Source organism: Lissotriton helveticus, chromosome 6 (assembly GCF_964261635.1).
Source record: "Lissotriton helveticus chromosome 6, aLisHel1.1, whole genome shotgun sequence".
NCBI lineage: Eukaryota > Metazoa > Chordata > Amphibia > Caudata > Salamandridae > Lissotriton > Lissotriton helveticus.
In genome coordinates this window covers 1129882319-1129907244 of record NC_136067.1, presented here as the reverse complement: position 1 = coordinate 1129907244, position 24926 = coordinate 1129882319, and positions in this window count along the sequence as shown.

Below are 24926 nucleotides of genomic sequence, written 5' to 3'. Positions count from 1 at the left end.
CTTTTTACTCTAAATGACTGTTGGATGTGAATTATGACTTTTTCAACTTGAAGCTTTTGAGTAAGCAAAACTCTGTAAAAATGGCAATTTTGGTCACTGTGAGGGTTTAAAAAGTGGTTATTCAACATGAGGCATGATCCAATTGACATTTTGAATCATTTTTGGTACAGTCCAAAAAAATTCAATTTTCTGATGAAAAACGATGACTCCGGACTTGTGGAACGTTCCCAAAATGGTCAATATGGATGAAATTTTAACATTTACGTTTTTTGACTGTAAATGACTGTTGGATGTGAATTATGACTTTTTCAACTTGAAGCTTTTGAGTAAGCAAAACTCTGTAAAAATGGCAATTTTGGTCACTGTGAGGTTTTAAAAAGTGGTTATTCAACATGAGGCTCGATCCAATAGACATTTTGAATCATTTTTGGTACAGTCCAAAAAAATCAATTTTCTGATGAAAAACGATGACTCCGGACTTGTGGAACGTTCCCAAAATGGTCAATATGGATGAAATTTTAACATGTAATTTTTTGACTGTAAATGACTGTTGGATGTGAATTATGAGTTTTTCAACTAAAATGAGTGTGTTTAACGTAATTTCTGTCCCTGAAATTGGTCAAAATTGAAGCTTTTGAGTAAGCAAAACTCTGTAAAAAGTGGCAATTTTGGTCACTGTGAGGGTTTAAAAAGTGGTTATTCAACATGAGGCATGATCCAATTGACATTTTGAATCATTTTTGGTACAGTCCAAAAAACATCAATTTTCGGATGAAAAACGATGACTCCGGACCTGTCGAACGTTCCCAAATTGGTCAATATGGATGAAATTTTAACATTTAATTTTTTGACTGTAAATGACTGTTGGATGTGAATTATGACTTTTTCAACTAAAATAAGTGTGTTTAAAGTCATTTCTGTGCCTGAAATTGGACAAAATTGAAGCTTTCTAATAAGCAAAACTCTGTAAAAATGGCAATTTTGGTCACTGTGAGGGTTTAAAAAGTGGTTATTCAACATGAGGAACGATCCAATTTACATGTTGAATCATTTTTGGTACAGTCCAAAAAATCAATTTTCTGATGAAAAACGATAACTCCGGACCTGTCGAACGTTCCCAAAATGGTCAATATGGATGATATTTTAACATTTTATTTTTTGACTGTAAATGACTGTTGGATGTGAATTATGACTTTTTCAACTAAAATAAGTGTGTTTAAAGTCATTTCTGTGCCTGAAATTGGACAAAATTGAAGCTTTCTAATAAGCAAAACTCTGTAAAAATGGCAATTTTGGTCACTGTGAGGGTTTAAAAAGTGGTTATTCAACATGAGGAACGATCCAATTTACATGTTGAATCATTTTTGGTACAGTCCAAAAAATCAATTTTCTGATGAAAAACGATAACTCCGGACCTGTCGAACGTTCCCAAAATGGTCAATATGGATGATATTTTAACATTTTATTTTTTGACTATAAATGACTGTTGGATGTGAATTATGAGTTTTTCAACTAAAATAAGTGTGTTTAAAGTCATTTCTATGCATGAAATTGGTCAAAATTGAAGCTTTTGAGTAAGCAAAACTCTGTAAAAATGGCAATTTTGGTCACTGTGACAGTTTAAAAAGTGGTTATTCAACATGAGGCACGATCCAATTGACATTTTGAATCATTTTTGGTACAGTCCAAAAAAACAATTTTCTGATGAAAAACGATAACTCCGGACCTGTCGAACGTTCCCAAAATGGTCAATATGGATGAAATGTTAACATTTAATCTTTTTACTCTAAATGACTGTTGGATGTGAATTATGACTTTTTCAACTTGAAGCATTTGAGTAAGCAAAACTCAGTAAAAATGGCAATTTTGGTCACTGTGAGGGTTTAAAAAGTGGTTATTCAACATGAGGCATGATCCAATTTACATTTTGAATCATTTTGGTACAGTCCAAAAATCAATTTTCTGATGAAAAACGATAACTCCGGACCTGTCGAACGTTCCCAAAATGGTCAATATGGATGAAATGTTAACATTTAATCTTTTTACTCTAAATGACTGTTGGATGTGAATTATGACTTTTTCAACTTGAAGCTTTTGAGTAAGCAAAACTCTGTAAAAAAGGCAATTTTGGTCACTGTGAGGTTTAAAAAGTGGTTATTCAACATGAGGCACGATCCAATTTACATTTTGAATCATTTTTGGTACAGTCCAAAAAACATCAATTTTCTGATGAAAAACGATGACTCCGGACCTGTCGAACGTTCCCAAAATGGTCAATATGGATGAAATTTTAACATTTTATTTTTTAACTGTAAATGACTGTTGGAAATGAATTGTGACTTTTTCAACTAAAATAAGTGTGTTTAAAGTCATTTCTGTGCCTGAAATTGGTCAAAATTGCAGCTTTTGAGTAAGCAAAACTCTGTAAAAATGGCAATTTTGGTCACTGTGACAGTTTAAAAAGTGGGTATTCAACATGAGGCATGATCCAATTGACATTTTGAATTATTTTTGGTACGGTCCAAAAAATCAATTTTCTGATGAAAAACGATAACTCCGGACCTGTCGAACGTTCCCAAAATGGTCAATATGGATGAAATGTTAACATTTAATCTTTTTACTCTAAATGACTGTTGGATGTGAATTATGACTTTTTCAACTTGAAGCTTTTGAGTAAGCAAAACTCTGTAAAAATGGCAATTTTGGTCACTGTGAGGGTTTAAAAAGTGGTTATTCAACATGAGGCACGATCCAATTTACATTTTGAATCATTTTTGGTACAGTCCAAAAAATCAATTTTCTGATGAAAAACCATGACTCCGGACCTGTAGAACGTTCCCAAAATGGTCAATATGGATGAAATTTTAACATTTAATTTTTTTGACTGTAAATGACTGTTGGATGTGAATTATGAGTTTTTCAACTAAAATAAGTGTGTTTAAAGTAATTTCTGTGCCTGAAATTGGTCACAATTGAAGCTTTTGAGTAAGCAAAACTCTGTAAAAATGGCAATTTTGGTTACTGTGAGGGTTTAAAAAGTGGTTATTCAACATGAGGCATGATCTAATTGACATTTTGAATCATTTTTGGTACAGTCCAAAAAATCAATTTTCTGATGAAAAACGATGACTCCGGACCTGTTGAACGTCCCAAAAATGGTCAATATGGATGAAATTTTAACATTTAATCGTTTGACTCTAAATGACTGTTGGATGTGAATTATGACTTTTACAACTAAAATAAGTGTGTTTAAAGTCATTTCTGTGCCTGAAATTGGTCACAATTGAAGCTTTTGAGTAAGCAAAACTCTGTAAAAATGGCAATTTTGGTTACTGTGAGGGTTTAAAAAGTGGTTATTCAACATTAGGCACGATCCAATTGACATTTGGAATCATTTTTGGTACAGTCCAAAAAATCAATTTTCTGATGAAAAACGATAACTCCGGACCTGTCGAACGTTCCCAAAATGGTCAATATGGATGATATTTTAACATTTTATTTTTTGACTATAAATGACTGTTGGATGTGAATTATGAGTTTTTCAACTAAAATAAGTGTGTTTAAAGTCATTTCTATGCATGAAATTGGTCAAAATTGAAGCTTTTGAGTAAGCAAAACTGTAAAAATGGCAATTTTGGTCACTGTAACAGTTTAAAAAGTGGTTATTCAACATGAGGCACGATCCAATTGACATTTTGAATCATTTTTGGTACAGTCCAAAAAAACAATTTTCTGATGAAAAACGATAACTCCGGACCTGTCGAACGTTCCCAAAATGGTCAATATGGATGAAATGTTAACATTTAATCTTTTTACTCTAAATGACTGTTGGATGTGAATTATGACTTTTTCAACTTGAAGCATTTGAGTAAGCAAAACTCAGTAAAAATGGCAATTTTGGTCACTGTGAGGGTTTAAAAAGTGGTTATTCAACATGAGGCATGATCCAATTTACATTTTGAATCATTTTGGTACAGTCCAAAAATCAATTTTCTGATGAAAAACGATAACTCCGGACCTGTCGAACGTTCCCAAAATGGTCAATATGGATGAAATGTTAACATTTAATCTTTTTACTCTAAATGACTGTTGGATGTGAATTATGACTTTTTCAACTTGAAGCTTTTGAGTAAGCAAAACTCTGTAAAAAAGGCAATTTTGGTCACTGTGAGGTTTAAAAAGTGGTTATTCAACATGAGGCACGATCCAATTTACATTTTGAATCATTTTTGGTACAGTCCAAAAAACATCAATTTTCTGATGAAAAACGATGACTCCGGACCTGTCGAACGTTCCCAAAATGGTCAATATGGATGAAATTTTAACATTTTATTTTTTAACTGTAAATGACTGTTGGAAATGAATTGTGACTTTTTCAACTAAAATAAGTGTGTTTAAAGTCATTTCTGTGCCTGAAATTGGTCAAAATTGCAGCTTTTGAGTAAGCAAAACTCTGTAAAAATGGCAATTTTGGTCACTGTGACAGTTTAAAAAGTGGGTATTCAACATGAGGCATGATCCAATTGACATTTTGAATTATTTTTGGTACGGTCCAAAAAATCAATTTTCTGATGAAAAACGATAACTCCGGACCTGTCGAACGTTCCCAAAATGGTCAATATGGATGAAATGTTAACATTTAATCTTTTTACTCTAAATGACTGTTGGATGTGAATTATGACTTTTTCAACTTGAAGCTTTTGAGTAAGCAAAACTCTGTAAAAATGGCAATTTTGGTCACTGTGAGGGTTTAAAAAGTGGTTATTCAACATGAGGCACGATCCAATTTACATTTTGAATCATTTTTGGTACAGTCCAAAAAATCAATTTTCTGATGAAAAACCATGACTCCGGACCTGTAGAACGTTCCCAAAATGGTCAATATGGATGAAATTTTAACATTTAATTTTTTTGACTGTAAATGACTGTTGGATGTGAATTATGAGTTTTTCAACTAAAATAAGTGTGTTTAAAGTAATTTCTGTGCCTGAAATTGGTCACAATTGAAGCTTTTGAGTAAGCAAAACTCTGTAAAAATGGCAATTTTGGTTACTGTGAGGGTTTAAAAAGTGGTTATTCAACATGAGGCATGATCTAATTGACATTTTGAATCATTTTTGGTACAGTCCAAAAAATCAATTTTCTGATGAAAAACGATGACTCCGGACCTGTTGAACGTCCCAAAAATGGTCAATATGGATGAAATTTTAACATTTAATCGTTTGACTCTAAATGACTGTTGGATGTGAATTATGACTTTTACAACTAAAATAAGTGTGTTTAAAGTCATTTCTGTGCCTGAAATTGGTCACAATTGAAGCTTTTGAGTAAGCAAAACTCTGTAAAAATGGCAATTTTGGTTACTGTGAGGGTTTAAAAAGTGGTTATTCAACATTAGGCACGATCCAATTGACATTTGGAATCATTTTTGGTACAGTGCAAAAAAAACAATTTTCTGATGGAAAACGATGACTCCAGACCTGTCGAACGTTCCCAAAATGGTCAATATGGATGAAATTTTAACATTTAATTTTTTGACTGTAAATGACTGTTGGATGTGAATTATGAGTTTTTCAACTAAAATAAGTGTGTTTAAAGTAATTTCTGTGCCTGAAATTGGTCAAAATTGAAGCTTTTGAGTAAGCAAAACTCTGTAAAAATGGCAATTTTGGTCACTGTGAGGGTTTAAAAAGTGGTTATTCAACATGAGGCACGATCCAATTGACATTTTGAATCATTTTTGGTACAGTCCAAAAAAACAATTTCCTGATGGAAAACGATGACTCCGGACCTGTCGAACGTTCCCAAAATGGTCAATATGGATGAAATTTTAACATTTAAATTGTTGACTGTAAATGACTGTTGGATGTGAATTATGAGTTTTTCAACTAAAGTAAATGTGCTTAAAGTCATTTCTGTGCCTGAAATTGGTCAAAATTGCAGCTTTTGAGTAAGCAAAACTCTGTAAAAATGGCAATTTTGGTCACTGTGACAGTTTAAAAAGTGGTTATTCAACATGAGGCACGATCCAATTGACATTTTGAATCATATTGGTACAGTCCAAAAAATCAATTTTCTGATGAAAAACGATGACTCCGGACCTGTCGAACGTTCCCAAAATGGTCAATATGGATGATATTTTAACATTTTATTTTTTGACTATAAATGACTGTTGGATGTGAATTATGAGTTTTTCAACTAAAATAAGTGTGTTTAAAGTAATTTCTGTGCATGAAATTTGTCAAAATTGAAGCTTTTGAGTAAGCAAAACTCTGTAAAAATGGCAATTTTGGTCACTGTGACAGTTTAAAAAGTGGTTATTCAACATGAGGCACGATCCAATTGACATTTTGAATCATTTTTGGTACAGTCCAAAAAATCAATTTTCTGATGAAAAACGATAACTCCGGACCTGTCGAACGTTCCCAAAATGGTCAATATGGATAAAATGTTAACATTTAATCTTTTTACTCTAAATGACTGTTGGATGTGAATTATGACTTTTTCAACTTGAAGCTTTTGAGTAAGCAAAACTCTGTAAAAATGGCAATTTTGGTCACTGTGAGGGTTTAAAAAGTGGTTATTCAACATGAGGCATGATCCAATTGACATTTTGAATCATTTTTGGTACAGTCCAAAAAAATTCAATTTTCTGATGAAAAACGATGACTCCGGACTTGTGGAACGTTCCCAAAATGGTCAATATGGATGAAATTTTAACATTTACGTTTTTTGACTGTAAATGACTGTTGGATGTGAATTATGACTTTTTCAACTTGAAGCTTTTGAGTAAGCAAAACTCTGTAAAAATGGCAATTTTGGTCACTGTGAGGTTTTAAAAAGTGGTTATTCAACATGAGGCACGATCCAATAGACATTTTGAATCAATTTTGGTACAGTCCAAAAAAATCAATTTTCTGATGAAAAACGATGACTCCGGACTTGTGGAACCTTCCCAAAATGGTCAATATGGATGAAATTTTAACATGTAATTTTTTGACTGTAAATGACTGTTGGATGTGAATTATGAGTTTTTCAACTAAAATAAGTGTGTTTAAAGTAATTTCTGTGCCTGAAATTGATCAAAATTGAAGCTTTTGAGTAAGCAAAACTCTGTAAAAATTGCAATTTTGGTCACTGTGAGGGTTTAAAAAGTGGTTATTCAACATGAGGCATGATCCAATTGACATTTTGAATCATTTTTGGTACAGTCCAAAAAAATCAATTTTCTGATGAAAAACGATGACTCCGGACTTGTGGAACGTTCCCAAAATGGTCAATATGGATGAAATTTTAACATGTAATTTTTTGACTGTAAATGACTGTTGGATGTGAATTATGAGTTTTTCAACTAAAATAAGTGTGTTTAACGTAATTTCTGTCCCTGAAATTGGTCAAAATTGAAGCTTTTGAGTAAGCAAAACTCTGTAAAAAGTGGCAATTTTGGTCACTGTGAGGGTGTAAAAAGTGGTTATTCAACATGAGGCATGATCCAATTGACATTTTGAATCATTTTTGGTACAGTCCAAAAAACATCAATTTTCGGATGAAAAACGATGACTCCGGACCTGTCGAACGTTCCCAAATTGATCAATATGGATGAAATTTTAACATTTTAATTTTTGACTGTAAATGACTGTTGGATGTGAATTATGACTTTTTCAACTAAAATAAGTGTGTTTAAAGTCATTTCTGTGCCTGAAATTGGACAAAATTGAAGCTTTCTAATAAGCAAAACTCTGTAAAAATGGCAATTTTGGTCACTGTGAGGGTTTAAAAAGTGGTTATTCAACATGAGGAACGATCCAATTTACATGTTGAATCATTTTTGGTACAGTCCAAAAAATCAATTTTCTGATGAAAAACGATAACTCCGGACCTGTCGAACGTTCCCAAAATGGTCAATATGGATGATATTTTAACATTTTATTTTTTGACTATAAATGACTGTTGGATGTGAATTATGAGTTTTTCAACTAAAATAAGTGTGTTTAAAGTCATTTCTGTGCATGAAATTGGTCAAAATTGAAGCTTTTGAGTAAGCAAAACTCTGTAAAAATGGCAATTTTGGTCACTGTGACAGTTTAAAAAGTGGTTATTCAACATGAGGCACGATCCAATTGACATTTTGAATCATTTTTGGTACAGTCCAAAAAAACAATTTTCTGATGAAAAACGATAACTCCGGACCTGTCGAACGTTCCCAAAATGGTCAATATGGATGAAATGTTAACATTTAATCTTTTTACTCTAAATGACTGTTGGATGTGAATTATGACTTTTTCAACTTGAAGCATTTAAGTAAGCAAAACTCTGTAAAAATGGCAATTTTGGTCACTGTGAGGGTTTAAAAAGTGGTTATTCAACATGAGGCATGATCCAATTTACATTTTGAATCATTTTGGTACAGTCCAAAAAATCAATTTTCTGATGAAAAACGATGACTCCGGACATGTCGAACGTTCCCAAAATGGTCAATATGGATGATATTTTAACATTTTATTTTTTGACTATAAATGACTGTTGGATGTGAATTATGAGTTTTTCAACTAAAATAAGTGTGTTTAAAGTCATTTCTGTGCATGAAATTGGTCAAAATTGAAGCTTTTGAGTAAGCAAAACTCTATAAAAATGGCAATTTTGGTCACTGTGAGGGTTTAAAAAGTGGTTATTCAACATGAGGCACGATCCAATTGACATTTTGAATCATTTTTGGTACAGTCCAAAAAATCAATTTTTTGATGGAAAACGATGACTCCGGACCTGTCGAACGTTCCCAAAATGGTCAATATGGATGAAATTTTAACATTTAAATTGTTGACTGTAAATGACTGTTGGATGTGAATTATGAGTTTTTCAACTAAAGTAAATGTGTTTAAAGTCATTTCTGTGCCTGAAATTGGTCAAAATTGCAGCTTTTGAGTAAGCAAAACTCTGTAAAAATGGCAATTTTGGTCACTGTGACAGTTTAAAAAGTGGTTATTCAACATGAGGCACGATCCAATTGACATTTTGAATCATATTGGTACAGTCCAAAAAATCAATTTTCTGATGAAAAACGATGACTCCGGACCTGTCGAACGTTCCCAAAATGGTCAATATGGATGATATTTTAACATTTTATTTTTTGACTATAAATGACTGTTGGATGTGAATTATGAGTTTTTCAACTAAAATAAGTGTGTTTAAAGTAATTTCTGTGCATGAAATTTGTCAAAATTGAAGCTTTTGAGTAAGCAAAACTCTGTAAAAATGGCAATTTTGGTCACTGTGACAGTTTAAAAAGTGGTTATTCAACATGAGGCACGATCCAATTGACATTTTGAATCATTTTTGGTACAGTCCAAAAAAACAATTTTCTGATGAAAAACGATAACTCCGGACCTGTCGAACGTTCCCAAAATGGTCAATATGGATAAAATGTTAACATTTAATCTTTTTACTCTAAATGACTGTTGGATGTGAATTATGACTTTTTCAACTTGAAGCTTTTGAGTAAGCAAAACTCTGTAAAAATGGCAATTTTGGTCACTGTGAGGGTTTAAAAAGTGGTTATTCAACATGAGGCATGATCCAATTGACATTTTGAATCATTTTTGGTACAGTCCAAAAAAATTCAATTTTCTGATGAAAAACGATGACTCCGGACTTGTGGAACGTTCCCAAAATGGTCAATATGGATGAAATTTTAACATTTACGTTTTTTGACTGTAAATGACTGTTGGATGTGAATTATGACTTTTTCAACTTGAAGCTTTTGAGTAAGCAAAACTCTGTAAAAATGGCAATTTTGGTCACTGTGAGGTTTTAAAAAGTGGTTATTCAACATGAGGCACGATCCAATAGACATTTTGAATCATTTTTGGTACAGTCCAAAAAAATCAATTTTCTGATGAAAAACGATGACTCCGGACTTGTGGAACCTTCCCCAAAATGGTCAATATGGATGAAATTTTAACATGTAATTTTTTGACTGTAAATGACTGTTGGATGTGAATTATGAGTTTTTCAACTAAAATGAGTGTGTTTAACGTAATTTCTTACTTGAAATTGTTCAAAATTGAAGCTTTTGAGTAAGCAAAACTCTGTAAAAAGTGGCAATTTTGGTCACTGTGAGGGTTTAAAAAGTGGTTATTCAACATGAGGCATGATCCAATTGACATTTTGAATCATTTTTGGTACAGTCCAAAAAAATCAATTTTCTGATGAAAAACGATGACTCCGGACTTGTGGAACGTTCCCAAAATGGTCAATATGGATGAAATTTTAACATGTAATTTTTTTGACTGTAAATGACTGTTGGATGTGAATTATGAGTTTTTCAACTAAAATAAGTGTGTTTAACGTAATTTCTGTCCCTGAAATTGGTCAAAATTGAAGCTTTTGAGTAAGCAAAACTCTGTAAAAAGTGGCAATTTTGGTCACTGTGAGGGTGTAAAAAGTGGTTATTCAACATGAGGCATGATCCAATTGACATTTTGAATCATTTTTGGTACAGTCCAAAAAACATCAATTTTCGGATGAAAAACGATGACTCCGGACCTGTCGAACGTTCCCAAATTGATCAATATGGATGAAATTTTAACATTTAATTTTTTGACTGTAAATGACTTGGATGTGAATTATGACTTTTTCAACTAAAATAAGTGTGTTTAAAGTCATTTCTGTGCCTGAAATTGGACAAAATTGAAGCTTTCTAATAAGCAAAACTCTGTAAAAATGGCAATTTTGGTCACTGTGAGGGTTTAAAAAGTGGTTATTCAACATGAGGAACGATCCAATTTACATGTTGAATCATTTTTGGTACAGTCCAAAAAATCAATTTTCTGATGAAAAACGATAACTCCGGACCTGTCGAACGTTCCCAAAATGGTCAATATGGATGATATTTTAACATTTTATTTTTTGACTATAAATGACTGTTGGATGTGAATTATGAGTTTTTCAACTAAAATAAGTGTGTTTAAAGTCATTTCTGTGCATGAAATTGGTCAAAATTGAAGCTTTTGAGTAAGCAAAACTCTGTAAAAATGGCAATTTTGGTCACTGTGACAGTTTAAAAAGTGGTTATTCAACATGAGGCACGATCCAATTGACATTTTGAATCATTTTTTGTACAGTCCAAAAAAACAATTTTCTGATGAAAAACGATTACTCCGGACCTGTCGAACGTTCCCAAAATGGTCAATATGGATGAAATGTTAACATTTAATCTTTTTACTCTAAATGACTGTTGGATGTGAATTATGACTTTTTCAACTTGAAGCATTTGAGTAAGCAAAACTCTGTAAAAATGGCAATTTTGGTCACTGTGAGGGTTTAAAAAGTGGGTATTCAACATGAGGCATGATCCAATTTACATTTTGAATCATTTTGGTACAGTCCAAAAAATCAATTTTCTGATGAAAAACGATGACTCCGGACATGTCGAACGTTCCCAAAATGGTCAATATGGATGATATTTTAACATTTAATTTTTTGACTATAAATGACTGTTGGATGTGAATTATGAGTTTTTCAACTAAAATAAGTGTGTTTAAAGTCATTTCTGTGCATGAAATTGGTCAAAATTGAAGCTTTTGAGTAAGCAAAACTCTGTAAAAATGGCAATTTTGGTTACTGTGAGGGTTTAAAAAGTGGTTATTCAACATGAGGCATGATCTAATTGACATTTTGAATCATTTTTGGTACAGTCCAAAAAATCAATTTTCTGATGAAAACGATGACTCCGGACCTGTTGAACGTCCCAAAAATGGTCAATATGGATGAAATTTTAACATTTAATCGTTTGACTCTAAATGACTGTTGGATGTGAATTATGACTTTTACAACTAAAATAAGTGTGTTTAAAGTCATTTCTGTGCCTGAAATTGGTCACAATTGAAGCTTTTGAGTAAGCAAAACTCTGTAAAAATGGCAATTTTGGTTACTGTGAGGGTTTAAAAAGTGGTTATTCAACATTAGGCACGATCCAATTGACATTTGGAATCATTTTTGGTACAGTCCAAAAAATCAATTTTCTGATGAAAAACGATAACTCCGGACCTGTCGAACGTTCCCAAAATGGTCAATATGGATGGATATTTTAACATTTTATTTTTTGACTATAAATGACTGTTGGATGTGAATTATGAGTTTTTCAACTAAAATAAGTGTGTTTAAAGTCATTTCTATGCATGAAATTGGTCAAAATTGAAGCTTTTGAGTAAGCAAAACTCTGTAAAAATGGCAATTTTGGTCACTGTAACAGTTTAAAAAGTGGTTATTCAACATGAGGCACGATCCAATTGACATTTTGAATCATTTTTGGTACAGTCCAAAAAAACAATTTTCTGATGAAAAACGATAACTCCGGACCTGTCGAACGTTCCCAAAATGGTCAATATGGATGAAATGTTAACATTTAATCTTTTTTACTCTAAATGACTGTTGGATGTGAATTATGACTTTTTCAACTTGAAGCATTTGAGTAAGCAAAACTCTGTAAAAATGGCAATTTTGGTCACTGTGAGGGTTTAAAAAGTGGTTATTCAACATGAGGCATGATCCAATTTACATTTTGAATCATTTTGGTACAGTCCAAAAAATCAATTTTCTGATGAAAAACGATGACTCCGGACATGTCGAACGTTCCCAAAATGGTCAATATGGATGATATTTTAACATTTTATTTTTTTGACTATAAATGACTGTTGGATGTGAATTATGAGTTTTTCAACTAAAATAAGTGTGTTTAAAGTCATTTCTGTGCATGAAATTGGTCAAAATTGAAGCTTTTGAGTAAGCAAAACTCTATAAAAATGGCAATTTTGGTCACTGTGAGTGTTTAAAAAGTGGTTATTCAACATGAGGCACGATCCAATTGACATTTTGAATCATTTTTGGTACAGTCCAAAAAATCAATTTTTTGATGGAAAACGATGACTCCGGACCTGTCGAACGTTCCCAAAATGGTCAATATGGATGAAATTTTAACATTTAAATTGTTGACTGTAAATGACTGTTGGATGTGAATTATGAGTTTTTCAACTAAAGTAAATGTGTTTAAAGTCATTTCTGTGCCTGAAATTGGTCAAAATTGCAGCTTTTGAGTAAGCAAAACTCTGTAAAAATGGCAATTTTGGTCACTGTGACAGTTTAAAAAGTGGTTATTCAACATGAGGCACGATCCAATTGACATTTTGAATCATATTGGTACAGTCCAAAAAATCAATTTTCTGATGAAAAACGATGACTCCGGACCTGTCGAACGTTCCCAAAATGGTCAATATGGATGATATTTTAACATTTTATTTTTTGACTATAAATGACTGTTGGATGTGAATTATGAGTTTTTCAACTAAAATAAGTGTGTTTAAAGTAATTTCTGTGCATGAAATTTGTCAAAATTGAAGCTTTTGAGTAAGCAAAACTCTGTAAAAATGGCAATTTTGGTCACTGTGACAGTTTAAAAAGTGGTTATTCAACATGAGGCACGATCCAATTGACATTTTGAATCATTTTTGGTACAGTCCAAAAAATCAATTTTCTGATGAAAAACGATAACTCCGGACCTGTCGAACGTTCCCAAAATGGTCAATATGGATAAAATGTTAACATTTAATCTTTTTTACTCTAAATGACTGTTGGATGTGAATTATGACTTTTTCAACTTGAAGCTTTTGAGTAAGCAAAACTCTGTAAAAATGGCAATTTTGGTCACTGTGAGGGTTTAAAAAGTGGTTATTCAACATGAGGCATGATCCAATTGACATTTTGAATCATTTTTGGTACAGTCCAAAAAAATTCAATTTTCTGATGAAAAACGATGACTCCGGACTTGTGGAACGTTCCCAAAATGGTCAATATGGATGAAATTTTAACATTTACGTTTTTTGACTGTAAATGACTGTTGGATGTGAATTATGACTTTTTCAACTAAAATAAGTGTGTTTAAAGTCATTTCTGTGCATGAAATTGGTCAAAATTGAAGCTTTTGAGTAAGCAAAACTCTGTAAAAATGGCAATTTTGGTTACTGTGAGGGTTTAAAAAGTGGTTATTCAACATGAGGCATGATCTAATTGACATTTTGAATCATTTTTGGTACAGTCCAAAAAATCAATTTTCTGATGAAAAACGATGACTCCGGACCTGTTGAACGTCCCAAAAATGGTCAATATGGATGAAATTTTAACATTTAATCGTTTGACTCTAAATGACTGTTGGATGTGAATTATGACTTTTACAACTAAAATAAGTGTGTTTAAAGTCATTTCTGTGCCTGAAATTGGTCACAATTGAAGCTTTTGAGTAAGCAAAACTCTGTAAAAATGGCAATTTTGGTTACTGTGAGGGTTTAAAAAGTGGTTATTCAACATTAGGCACGATCCAATTGACATTTGGAATCATTTTTGGTACAGTCCAAAAAATCAATTTTCTGATGAAAAACGATAACTCCGGACCTGTCGAACGTTCCCAAAATGGTCAATATGGATGATATTTTAACATTTTATTTTTTGACTATAAATGACTGTTGGATGTGAATTATGAGTTTTTCAACTAAAATAAGTGTGTTTAAAGTCATTTCTATGCATGAAATTGGTCAAAATTGAAGCTTTTTGAGTAAGCAAAACTCTGTAAAAATGGCAATTTTGGTCACTGTAACAGTTTAAAAAGTGGTTATTCAACATGAGGCACGATCCAATTGACATTTTGAATCATTTTTGGTACAGTCCAAAAAAACAATTTTCTGATGAAAAACGATAACTCCGGACCTGTCGAACGTTCCCAAAATGGTCAATATGGATGAAATGTTAACATTTAATCTTTTTACTCTAAATGACTGTTGGATGTGAATTATGACTTTTTCAACTTGAAGCATTTGAGTAAGCAAAACTCTGTAAAAATGGCAATTTTGGTCACTGTGAGGGTTTAAAAAGTGGTTATTCAACATGAGGCATGATCCAATTTACATTTTGAATCATTTTGGTACAGTCCAAAAAATCAATTTTCTGATGAAAAACGATGACTCCGGACATGTCGAACGTTCCCAAAATGGTCAATATGGATGATATTTTAACATTTTATTTTTTGACTATAAATGACTGTTGGATGTGAATTATGAGTTTTTCAACTAAAATAAGTGTGTTTAAAGTCATTTCTGTGCATGAAATTGGTCAAAATTGAAGCTTTTGAGTAAGCAAAACTCTATAAAAATGGCAATTTTGGTCACTGTGAGGGTTTAAAAAGTGGTTATTCAACATGAGGCACGATCCAATTGACATTTTGAATCATTTTTGGTACAGTCCAAAAAATCAATTTTTTGATGGAAAACGATGACTCCGGACCTGTCGAACGTTCCCAAAATGGTCAATATGGATGAAATTTTAACATTTAAATTGTTGACTGTAAATGACTGTTTGGATGTGAATTATGAGTTTTTTCAACTAAAGTAAATGTGTTTAAAGTCATTTCTGTGCCTGAAATTGGTCAAAATTGCAGCTTTTGAGTAAGCAAAACTCTGTAAAAATGGCAATTTTGGTCACTGTGACAGTTTAAAAAGTGGTTATTCAACATGAGGCACGATCCAATTGACATTTTGAATCATATTGGTACAGTCCAAAAAATCAATTTTTCTGATGAAAAACGATGACTCCGGACCTGTCGAACGTTCCCAAAATGGTCAATATGGATGATATTTTAACATTTTATTTTTTGACTATAAATGACTGTTGGATGTGAATTATGAGTTTTTCAACTAAAATAAGTGTGTTTAAAGTAATTTCTGTGCATGAAATTTGTCAAAATTGAAGCTTTTGAGTAAGCAAAACTCTGTAAAAATGGCAATTTTGGTCACTGTGACAGTTTAAAAAGTGGTTATTCAACATGAGGCACGATCCAATTGACATTTTGAATCATTTTTGGTACAGTCCAAAAAATCAATTTTCTGATGAAAAACGATAACTCCGGACCTGTCGAACGTTCCCAAAATGGTCAATATGGATAAAATGTTAACATTTAATCTTTTTTACTCTAAATGACTGTTGCATGTGAATTATGACTTTTTCAACTTGAAGCTTTTGAGTAAGCAAAACTCTGTAAAAATGGCAATTTTGGTCACTGTGAGGGTTTAAAAAGTGGTTATTCAACATGAGGCATGATCCAATTGACATTTTGAATCATTTTTGGTACAGTCCAAAAAAATTCAATTTTCTGATGAAAAACGATGACTCCGGACTTGTGGAACGTTCCCAAAATGGTCAATATGGATGAAATTTTAACATTTACGTTTTTTGACTGTAAATGACTGTTGGATGTGAATTATGACTTTTTCAACTTGAAGCTTTTGAGTAAGCAAAACTCTGTAAAAATTGCAATTTTGGTCACTGTGAGGTTTTAAAAAGTGGTTATTCAACATGAGGCTCGATCCAATAGACATTTTGAATCATTTTTGGTACAGTCCAAAAAAATCAATTTTCTGATGAAAAACGATGACTCCGGACTTGTGGAACGTTCCCAAAATGGTCAATATGGATGAAATTTTAACATGTAATTTTTTGACTGTAAATGACTGTTGGATGTGAATTATGAGTTTTTCAACTAAAATGAGTGTGTTTAACGTAATTTCTGTCCCTGAAATTGGTCAAAATTGAAGCTTTTGAGTAAGCAAAACTCTGTAAAAAGTGGCAATTTTGGTCACTGTGAGGGTTTAAAAAGTGGTTATTCAACATGAGGCATGATCCAATTGACATTTTGAATCATTTTTGGTACAGTCCAAAAAACATCAATTTTCGGATGAAAAACGATGACTCCGGACCTGTCGAACGTTCCCAAATTGGTCAATATGGATGAAATTTTAACATTTAATTTTTTGACTGTAAATGACTGTTGGATGTGAATTATGACTTTTTCAACTAAAATAAGTGTGTTTAAAGTCATTTCTGTGCCTGAAATTGGACAAAATTGAAGCTTTCTAATAAGCAAAACTCTGTAAAAATGGCAATTTTGGTCACTGTGACAGTTTAAAAGTGGTTATTCAACATGAGGCACGATCCAATTTACATGTTGAATCATTTTTGGTACAGTCCAAAAAATCAATTTTCTGATGAAAAACGATGACTCCGGACCTGTCGAACGTTCCCAAAATGGTCAATATGGATGATATTTTAACATTTTATTTTTTGACTATAAATGACTGTTGGATGTGAATTATGAGTTTTTCAACTAAAATAAGTGTGTTTAAAGTAATTTCTGTGCATGAAATTTGTCAAAATTGAAGCTTTTGAGTAAGCAAAACTCTGTAAAAATGGCAATTTTGGTCACTGTGACAGTTTAAAAAGTGGTTATTCAACATGAGGCACGATCCAATTGACATTTTGAATCATTTTTGGTACAGTCCAAAAAATCAATTTTCTGATGAAAAACGATAACTCCGGACCTGTCGAACGTTCCCAAAATGGTCAATATGGATAAAATGTTAACATTTAATCTTTTTTACTCTAAATGACTGTTGGATGTGAATTATGACTTTTTCAACTTGAAGCTTTTGAGTAAGCAAAACTCTGTAAAAATGGCAATTTTGGTCACTGTGAGGGTTTAAAAAGTGGTTATTCAACATGAGGCATGATCCAATTGACATTTTGAATCATTTTTGGTACAGTCCAAAAAAATTCAATTTTCTGATGAAAAACGATGACTCCGGACTTGTGGAACGTTCCCAAAATGGTCAATATGGATGAAATTTTAACATTTACGTTTTTTGACTGTAAATGACTGTTGGATGTGAATTATGACTTTTTCAACTTGAAGCTTTTGAGTAAGCAAAACTCTGTAAAAATTGCAATTTTGGTCACTGTGAGGTTTTAAAAAGTGGTTATTCAACATGAGGCTCGATCCAATAGACATTTTGAATCATTTTTGGTACAGTCCAAAAAAATCAATTTTCTGATGAAAAACGATGACTCCGGACTTGTGGAACGTTCCCAAAATGGTCAATATGGATGAAATTTTAACATGTAATTTTTTGACTGTAAATGACTGTTGGATGTGAATTATGAGTTTTTCAACTAAAATGAGTGTGTTTAACGTAATTTCTGTCCCTGAAATTGGTCAAAATTGAAGCTTTTGAGTAAGCAAAACTCTGTAAAAAGTGGCAATTTTGGTCACTGTGAGGGTTTAAAAAGTGGTTATTCAACATGAGGCATGATCCAATTGACATTTTGAATCATTTTTGGTACAGTCCAAAAAACATCAATTTTCGGATGAAAAACGATGACTCCGGACCTGTCGAACGTTCCCAAATTGGTCAATATGGATGAAATTTTAACATTTAATTTTTTGACTGTAAATGACTGTTGGATGTGAATTATGACTTTTTCAACTAAAATAAGTGTGTTTAAAGTCATTTCTGTGCCTGAAATTGGACAAAATTGAAGCTTTCTAATAAGCAAAACTCTGTAAAAATGGCAATTTTGGTCACTGTGACAGTTTAAAAAGTGGTTATTCAACATGAGGCACGATCCAATTTACATGTTGAATCATTTTTGGTACAGTCCAAAAAATCAATTTTCTGATGAAAAACGATGACTCCGGACCTGTCGAACGTTCCCAAAATGGTCAATATGGATGATATTTTAACATTTTATTTTTTGACTATAAATGACTGTTGGATGTGAATTATGAGTTTTTCAACTAAAATAAGTGTGTTTAAAGTCATTTCTGTGCATGAAATTTGTCAAAATTGAAGCTTTTGAGTAAGCAAAACTCTGTAAAAATGGCAATTTTGGTCACTGTGACAGTTTAAAAAGTGGTTATTCAACATGAGGCACGATCCAATTGACATTTTGAATCATTTTTGGTACAGTCCAAAAAATCAATTTTCTGATGAAAAACGATAACTCCGGACCTGTCGAACGTTCCCAAAATGGTCAATATGGATGAAATTTTAACATTTAAGTTTTTTGACTGTAAATGACTGTTGGATGTGAATTATGAGTTTTTCAACTAAAATAAATGTGTTTAAAGTCATTTCTGTGCCTGAAATTGGTCAAAATTGAAGCTTTTGAGTAAGCAAAACTCTGTAAAAATGGCAATTTTGGTCACTGTGACAGTTTAAAAAGTGGTTATTCAACATGAGGAACGATCCAATTGACATTTTGAATCATTTTTGGTACAGTCCAAAAAATCAATTTTCTGATGAAAAACGATAACTCCGGACCTGTCGAACGCTCCCAAAATGGTCAATATGGATGAAATTTTAACATTTAAGTTTTTTGACTGTAAATGACTGTTGGATGTGAATTATGAGTTTTTCAACTAAAATAAATGTGTTTAAAGTCATTTCTGTGCCTGAAATTGGTCAAAATTGAAGCTTTTGAGTAAGCAAAACTCTGTAAAAATGGCAATTTTAGTCACTGTGAGGTTTTAAAAAGTGGTTATTCAACATGAGGCACGATCCAATAGACATTTTGAATCATTTTTGGTACAGTCCAAAAAAATACATTTTCTGATGGAAAATGATGACTCCGGACCTGTCGAACGTTCCCAAAAGGGTCAATATGGATGAAATGTTAACATTTAATTTTTTGACTGTAAATGACTGTTGGATGTGAATTATGACTTTTTCAACTAAAATAAGTGTGTTTAAAGTCATTTCTGTGCCTGAAATTGGACAAAATTGAAGCTTTCTAATAAGCAAAACTCTATAAAAATGGCAATTGTGGTCACTGTGAGGGTTTAAAAAGTGGTTATTCAACATGAGGAACGATCCAATTTACATGTTGAATTATTTTTGGTACAGTCCAAAAAATCAATTTTCTGATGCAAAACGATGACTCCGGACCTGTCAAACGTTCCCAAAATGGTCAATATGGATGAAATTTTAACATTTTATTTTTTAACTGTAAATGACTGTTGGAAATGAATTGTGACTTTTTCAACTAAAATAAGTGTATTTAAAGTCATTTCTGTGCCTGAAATTGGTCAAAATTGCAGCTTTTGAGTAAGCAAAACTCTGTAAAAATGGCAATTTTGGTCACTGTGACAGTTTAAAAAGTGGTTATTCAACATGAGGCACGATCCAATTGACATTTTGAATCATATTGGTACAGTCCAAAAAATCAATTTTCTGATGAAAAACGATGACTCCGGACCTGTCGAACGTCCCCAAAATGGTCAATATGGATGAAATTTTAACATTTAATCGTTTGACTCTAAATGACTGTTGGATGTGAATTATGACTTTTACAACTAAAATAAGTGTGTTTAAAGTCATTTCTGTGCCTGAAATTGGTCAAAATTGAGGCTTTTGATCAAGCAAAACTCTGTAAAAATGGCAATTTTGGTTACTGGGAGGGTTTAAAAAGTGGTTATTCAACATTAGGCACGATCCAATTGACATTTTGAATCATTTTTGGTACAGTGCAAAAAAACCCAATTTTCTGATGGAAAACGATGACTCCTGACCTGTCAAACGTTCCCAAAATGGTCAATATGGATGAAATTTTAACATTTAATTTTTTGACTGTAAATGACTGTTGGATGTGAATTATGAGTTTTTCAACTAAAATAAGTGTGTTTAAAGTAATTTCTGTACCTGAAATTGGTCAAAATTGAAGCTTTTGAGTAAGCAAAACTCTGTAAAAATGGCAATTTTGGTCACTGTGATGGTTTAAAAAGTGGTTATTCAACATGAGGCACGATCCAATTGACATTTTGAATCATTTTTGTTACAGTCCAAAAAAGTCAATTTTCTGATGAAAAACGATGACTCCGAACCTGTCGAACTTTCCCAAAATGGTCAATATGGATGAAATTTTAACATTTTATTTTTTGACTATAAATGACTGTTGGATGTGAATTATGAGTTTTTCAACTAAAATTAGTGTGTTTAAAGTCATTTCTGTGCATGAAATTGGTCAAAATTGAAGCTTTTGAGTAAGCAAAACTCTATAAAAATGGCAATTTTGGTCACTGTGAGGGTTTAAAAGGTGGTTATTCAACATGAGGCACGATCCAATTGACATTTTGAATCCTTTTTGGTACAAGTCCAAAAAATCATTTTTCAGATGAAAAACGATGACTCCGGACCTGTCGAACGTTCCCAAAATGGTCAATATGGATGAAATTTTAACATTTAATCTTTTGACTCTAAATGACTGTTGGATGTGAATTATGACTTTTTCAACTAAAATAAGTGTGTTTAAAGTCATTTCTGTGCCTGAAATTGGTCAAAATTGAAGCTTTTGAATACGCAAAACTCAGTAAAAATGGCAATTTTGGTTACTGTGAGGGTTTAAAAAGTGGTTATTCAACATGAGGCACGATCCAATTGACATTTTGAATCATTTTTGGTACAGTCCAAAAAAATCAATTTTCTGATGGAAAACGATGCCTCCGGACCTGTCGAACATTCCCAAAATGGTCAATATGGATGAAATTTTAACATTTGATTTTTTGACTGTAAATGACTGTTGGATGTGAATTATGAGTTTTTCAACTAAAATAAGTGTGTTTAACGTAATTTCTGTCCCTGAAATTGGTCAAAATTGAAGCTTTTGAGTAAGCAAAACTCTGTAAAAAGTGGCAATTTTGGTCACTGTGAGGGTTTAAAAAGTGGTTATTCAACATGAGGCATGATCCAATTGACATTTTGAATCATTTTTGGTACAGTCCAAAAAACATCAATTTTCGGATGAAAAACGATGACTCCGGACCTGTCGAACGTTCCCAAATTGGTCAATATGGATGAAATTTTAACATTTAATTTTTTGACTGTAAATGACTGTTGGATGTGAATTATGACTTTTTCAACTAAAATAAGTGTGTTTAAAGTCATTTCTGTGCATGAAATTGGTCAAAATTGAAGCTTTTGAGTAAGCAAAACTCTGTAAAAATGGCAATTTTGGTCACTGTGACAGTTTAAAAAGTGGTTATCCAACATGAGGCACGATCCAATTGACATTTTGAATAATTTTTGGTACAGTCCAAAAAAACAATTTTCTGATGAAAAACGATGACTCCGGACCTGTCGAACGTTCCCAAAATGGTCAATATGGATGAAATGTTAACATTTAATCTTTTTACTCTAAATGACTGTTGGATGTGAATTATGACTTTTTCAACTTGAAGCTTTTGAGTAAGCAAAACTCTGTAAAAATGGCAATTTTGGTTAATGTGAGGGTTTAAAAAGTGGTTATTCAACATGAGGCATGATCCAATTTACATTTTGAATCATTTTGGTACAGTCAAAAAAATCAATTTTCTGATGAAAAACGATGACTCCGGACATGTCGAACGTTCCCAAAATGGTCAATATGGATGATATTTTAACATTTTATTTTTTGACTATAAATGACTGTTGGATGTGAATTATGAGTTTTTCAACTAAAATAAGTGTGTTTAAAGTCATTTCTGTGCATGAAATTGGTCAAAATTGAAGCTTTTGAGTAAGCAAAACTCTATAAAAATGGCAATTTTGGTCACTGTGAGGGTTTAAAAAGTGGTTATTCAACATGAGGCACGATCCAATTGACATTTTGAATCATTTTTGGTACAGTCCAAAAAAATCTATTTTCTGATGAAAAACGATGACTCCGGACTTATGGAATGTTCCCAAAATGGTCAATATGGATGAAATTTTAACATTTAAATTGTTGACTGTAAATGACTGTTGGATGTGACTTATGAGTTTTTCAACTAAAATAAATGTGTTTAAAGTCATTTCTGTGCATGAAATTTGTCAAAATTGAAGCTTTTGAGTAAGCAAAACTCAGTAAAAATGGCAATTTTGGTCACTGTAACAGTTTAAAAAGTGGTTATTCAACATGAGGCACGATCCAATTGACATTTTGAATCATTTTTGGTACAGTCCAAAAAATCAATTTTCTGATGAAAAACGATAACTCCGGACCTGTCGAACGTTCCCAAAATGGTCAATATGGATGAAATGTTAACATTTAATCTTTTTACTCTAAATGACTGTTGGATGTGAATTATGACTTTTTCAACTTGAAGCTTTTGAGTAAGCAAAACTCTGTAAAAATGGCAATTTTGGTCACTGTGAGGGTTTAAAAAGTGGTTATTCAACATGAGGCATGATCCAATTGACATTTTGAATCATTTTTGGTACAGTCCCAAAAAATTCAATTTTCTGATAAAAAACGATGACTCCGGACTTGTGGAACGTTCCCAAAATGGTCAATATGGATGAAATTTTAACATGTAATTTTTTGACTGTAAATGACTGTTGGATGTGAATTATGAGTTTTTCAACTAAAATAAGTGTGTTTAACGTAATTTCTGTCCCTGAAATTGGTCAAAATTGAAGCTTTTGAGTAAGCAAAACTCTGTAAAAAGTGGCAATTTTGGTCACTGTGAGGGTTTAAAAAGTGGTTATTCAACATGAGGCATGATCCAATTGACATTTTGAATCATTTTTGGTACAGTCCAAAAAACATCAATTTTCGGATGAAAAACGATGACTCCGGACCTGTCGAACGTTCCCAAATTGGTCAATATGGATGAAATTTTAACATTTAATTTTTTGACTGTAAATGACTGTTGGATGTGAATTATGACTTTTTCAACTAAAATAAGTGTGTTTAACGTCATTTCTGTGCCTGAAATTGGACAAAATTGAAGCTTTCTAATAAGCAAAACTCTGTAAAAATGGCAATTTTGGTCACTGTGAGGGTTTAAAAAGTGGTTATTCAACATGAGGAACGATCCAATTTACATGTTGAATCATTTTTGGTACAGTCCAAAAAATCAATTTTCTGATGAAAAACGATAACTCCGGACCTGTCGAACGTTCCCAAAATGGTCAATATGGATGATATTTTAACATTTTATTTTTTAACTATAAATGACTGTTGGATGTGAATTATGAGTTTTTCAACTAAAATAAGTGTGTTTAAAGTCATTTCTGTGCATGAAATTGGTCAAAATTGAAGCTTTTGAGTAAGCAAAACTCTGTAAAAATGGCAATTTTGGTCACTGTGACAGTTTAAAAAGTGGTTATTCAACATGAGGCACGATCCAATTGACATTTTGAATAATTTTTGGTACAGTCCAAAAAAACAATTTTCTGATGAAAAACGATAACTCCGGACCTGTCGAACGTTCCCAAAATGGTCAATATGGATGATATTTTAACATTTTATTTTTTGACTATAAATGACTGTTGGATGTGAATTATGAGTTTTTCAACTAAAATAAGTGTGTTTAAAGTCATTTCTGTGCATGAAATTGGTCAAAATTGAAGCTTTTGAGTAAGCAAAACTCTATAAAAATGGCAATTTTGGTCACTGTGAGGGTTTAAAAGTGGTTATTCAACATGAGGCACGATCCAATTGACATTTTGAATCATTTTTGGTACAGTCCAAAAAATCAATTTTTTGATGGAAAACGATGACTCCGGACCTGTCGAACGTTCCCAAAATGGTCAATATGGATGAAATTTTAACATTTGATTTTTTGACTGTAAATGACTGTTGGATGTGAATTATGAGTTTTTCAACTAAAATAAGTGTGTTTAAAGTAATTTCTGTGCCTGAAATTGATCAAAATTGAAGCTTTTGAGTAAGCAAAACTCTGTAAAAATGGCAATTTTGGTCACTGTGAGGGTTTAAAAAGTGGTTATTCAACATGAGGCACGATCCAATTTACATTTTGAATCATTTTTGGTACAGTCCAAAAAACATCAATTTTCTGATGAAAAACGATGACTCCGGACCTGTCGAACGTTCCCAAAATGGTCAATATGGATGAAATTTTAACATTTTATTTTTTAACTGTAAATGACTGTTGGAAATGAATTGTGACTTTTTCAACTAAAATAAGTGTGTTTAAAGTCATTTCTGTGCCTGAAATTGGTCAAAATTTAGGCTTTTGAGTAAGCAAAACTCTGTAAAAATGGCAATTTTGGTTAATGTGAGGGTTTAAAAAG